A 4,461-nucleotide genomic window follows, 5' to 3' on the forward strand; every position below is an offset into this window, starting at 1 on the left:
CCCATTGCCCACCCTTACCAATCTTCCACCTATGAGACAATACACCCAAGTACAAGGGTTTAAAAAAAAAAAGAATATGATGGAATATAATGATGGTGGGCAAGTCACTTGACCCACATTGCCTAGCTTTTACCATTCTTCTGCCTTAGAACCAATACACAGTACTGATTCTAAGATGGAAGGTAAGGGTTATAATAGAAGAAGAAGAAGAAGAAGAAGAAGAAGAAGAAGAAGAAGAAGAAGAAGAAGAAGAAGAAGAAGAAGAAGAAGAAGAAGAAGAAGAAGAAGAAGAAGAAGAAGAAGAAGAAGAAGAAGAAGAAGAAGAAGAAGAAGAAGAAGAAGAAGAAGAAGAAGAAGAAGAAGAAGAAGAAGAAGAAGAAGAAGAAGAAGAAGAAGAAGAAGAAGAAGAAGAAGAAGATTGAGCAGCACCTATAATAGCTTGTGGTTGGAGAATACTGCATAGACTTCTTTATATATAACTTAGTCAAGCTGAATTTATTTTTTTAATTATTTTTACAAAGGATAGGCCCTTGGGAGGGGGAAGGGGTTGAGTATGCCAAAAAATATAGTAAATATAAAAGGGAAAAAATCAATAAATTTTATTTTTAAAAATTAGTTAGAAGGATAGCTAGATAGTACAGTGGATAGAGAGCCAGGTCTAGAGTTGGGAAGACCTGATTCAAATCTAGCCTCAGACACTGCCTAGTTGTGTGACTCTGGGCAAGTCACTTAATTCCAACTGCCTAGCCCTTACCACTCTTCTACTTTAGAATCTATAGTTAATGTTGATTCTAAAATACAAGGTAAGGGTTTTAAAAAATGAATTGGAGGGGGAAGCTGGGCAGCTCAGTGGATTGAGAGTCAGACCCAGAGAAAGGAGGTCCTGGGTTCAAATCTGGCCTCAGACACTTCCTAGTTGTGTGATCCTGGGCAAGTTGCTTGATACCCATTGCCTGGTCCTTACCACTCTTCTGCCTTAGAACCAATATACAGTATTGATTCTAAGACGGAATAAGTATTTTTAAAAAAATGAGTTGGACAAGATAATCTCTAAGAGCTGAAATTTTATTATCTGGGCAGCTAAATAACACAGTGGATAGAGTGCCAGGCCTGAAGGTGAGATGACATTGGTTCAAATCTGGCCTCAGACACTTCCTAGTTGTGTGACCCTGGGCAAGTCACTTAATTCCAATTGTCTAGCTCTTACCACTCTTCTTTTTTAGAATCGATATTAAGAGAGAAGATCAGAGTTTTGGATTGTTTTGGTTTTTTTAAGAAATTCTGTAATTTTTAGGAATGGTGCTTATAGCTTTTCACCTACATCTCCTTCCAGGTACAATAACTTCCACACTTGGGGGGTGGGGGTGGGGGCTGGCTGGCTTAACATACTTTTTACTATAGAAAAAAACAACAACAAACACCACATTTTTTGAAAAAGCTTTGAATTTGCAACTTGCTTCTCTCTCCCAACAAGCCAACCTCTTTGATTTAACTGTCCTCATCTGTTCCACCCTGGCCAGGACTCTGCTCTCAGCAAATAATCCTGGTTGTCACGAAATGCCCCTGCCTCCTTCTTGTGCCAGCAAGCCCACTATTCTCTGACTTCCGTTCTCTCCCCTCTTTTCAGACGAGTCACATCCTTCTCCTATATTAAGAGAACTTCCCCCACTAATCCTTCTTTCTGTCCAACCTCACCCCACTTCCAGGTCCCCCCAACTTTAAGTTCAGCTGCCGAGCCTCTGTTTGGCAACTCGACAAGCATTTATCCTCCATGTGCAAAGAACTGTGTTTGTGCTAAGGTTGCTAGATATGTGAGAGATATTATTAATTAGTATGGGTTGGTTCTCCTCCTCCTTGAGATAGGAAAGCTGAGACCCACAAGTTAAGCCACACTTATGGGCTCACAGAGTACTATGCTAACTGGCAGAAATAGATCTAGGGGTCAGAGGCGCTCTGGGCTTTTACTTACCCTACTATGTTCTGCATAGATGCAGGTGAAGCTACAAGCCCCATCCCACATCTAGAAATTGATCTGAAATAACAACATTTTGCATTTATATAGTGCTTTAAAGTTTGCAAAATACTTTATAAATATAATTGATAAATGTTATTTCATTTAATTTTACAGAAACCCTTACCCTCTGCCTCAGAACTGATGAAATTATCAGTTCCAAGGCAGAAGAATGGCAAAGGCTAGGTGACACTGAGGTTAAGTGACTTGCCAAGAGTCATCCTTCGAGGAAGTGTCTGAGACCAGATTTGAACCCAGGACCTTTCCTTCTCCAGGTCTGGCTCTCTATCCACTGAGCCGCCTACCTTCCCTTATCTCATTTAATCTTCATAACAGCCCCTGAAGGTAGATGCTATCAACTATCCCCATTTTACAGATGAGGAAATTAAGGTAAACAGAGATTAAGTGATTTGCCCAGGTCTTCCTAACTTTAGGTCTAGTGTTCTATCCACTATATCACCTCACTGATTTTCAAAACCTGATTGATTCTCAAAATCAAATTTGATTCTCTACCCTTAAGGTAATTAGTTATAAGTAGTTTGTCAGGGCAGCTCAGTAGTGAATAGAATGCCAGATCTGAACTTGGGAGAGCTTGAGATCAAATCTGGCTTTAGATGCTTCTGAGCTGTGTTACCCTGGGCAACTCATTTAATCCCAATTGCCTAGCCCTTGTCCATACCATTTTTCTAAAACTTAGAATTGATACAAAGACAGAAGGTAAGGGTTTATTAAAAAAAAAAAAAGGAAAGGAAAGGAAAGGAAAGGAAAAGAAAGGAAATTAGCTTGTCCATGATTCCACAATTAGTGGAGGCAGATTGAGTGCCCAAGACAGAGCAGATGTTGAAAAAGATTTCTTCGCTTGAGGAAAGCAAGGAGAGAGTGGGATTGGGTAACAGTGGCCAAGGAAGAATGGAAGAAAAGGAAGCAGTAATAATCAAGGAAGGCAAAGAATTAGACAATAACTAACTGAACTAGGTGGTCCATATTCAACTCAGTTCACTTGTAATTACATTGAGCACCTCAAATCTACATTAAGACACTGGGAGGAAGTCAGAGGAGCTCCTGGAAAGGGATCATAGATAAGCTCATAGATGGAAGGGCCTTAGAGATCACCTGGTCTAACCTCTTCATTTTACTGATGAGGAAACCAAGGCTTGAGGAGTTTCAAGCTCCTTGCCCAGGGTCACACAGGTAATAAGCATCAAAGGTAGAATTTGAACCTGGGTCCTCTGACTCCAGAGCCTAAAACTCTTTCCACTATACCACATTACTGAGTCTTCCTTTTACAGATGAGGAAGCAAGTGCTGAGAGTTTCAGTGACTTGCCTCAAGTCATACAAGTAGGAATGGAAAAACAATTGAGCAGAGGTCCTTTGAATATTCTCCTTTGCTATACCAGGAGAAGACACAAACCTTGCCCTTCACATGATTCCCAGGTGACAGAGGGATGGAAATGGGGCACATACTAAAGTCAAAGAATTGTAGATGTGAGACGTCACTTAGTTCAAGCTCTCCATTTTGTAGATGAGGAAACTAAGTAGGTGGCTTGAACCCAGGACTTGAACTCAGGCCCTCTAAATCTCAAAATCTCCTAGTACTCTTTTCACTGTACCACAGTTTCTCAAAAGGTTTAATAACATTTAAATGGCTGCAAGGGAATCTAATACCATCTGTGAATATAAGCACTAAGGAGATAACAAAACAATGGTATGAGCAATTCTAGGCATAGTGATTCAGGGGATCTTCCTGGAGGAGGGGAACTTTGATGGGGAGTGTGGAGGATGGCAAGGGTGGGGAGGGAGGTAGAAATAGGCTAGCCAAATAGATGGGACATTAGGATATACATGGGGAATAGCAATTTTGAGAGGCAATTCTATTTCCAAGGATAGAAGAGGAAGGAAAATTTTAACAACTTACCACCACTAATTGAATCTCCTGGATACTTCGGGGATAGATGAGTACTTCTTGTAGACAGAGACCTACAAAATAGATGAGACATTGATTAGACACAGAAGGTCCCTCCTACTCCTGGGGGAACTCTAGGCTTCAACGCCCCATCTGAAGCCTTGTGTTCACCATAAGGGGGACACTGACAAAGTAAAACATTCCCAGAAATTAGTGAGTAGTTGGGAGTAGGAGTGAAGAGAGGAGTCTGGAAATGATGTTATACAGCAGAAGCCTAGAGTTTCTATACAGCAGAGAATCTGGAGTGGCTCAGTGTATAGCCAGGCCTGGAGTTGGGAGCACCTGGGTTCAAATCTGGCCTCAGATACTTCCTAGCTGTGTGACCCTGGGCAAGTCACTTAATCCCAGTTGCCTAGTCCTTACCACACTTCTGCCTTAGAACTGATACTTATATTGGAATTATGAAGAAGATATGAAGAAGAAAGAGGAGAAGAAGAAGAAAGGAAAGAAAAAAGGAGGAAGAAGGAGAAGAAGGAGAAGGAGAAG

The sequence above is a fragment of the Gracilinanus agilis genome, chromosome 4 (assembly GCF_016433145.1).
Source record: "Gracilinanus agilis isolate LMUSP501 chromosome 4, AgileGrace, whole genome shotgun sequence".
Taxonomy (NCBI): domain Eukaryota; kingdom Metazoa; phylum Chordata; class Mammalia; order Didelphimorphia; family Didelphidae; genus Gracilinanus; species Gracilinanus agilis.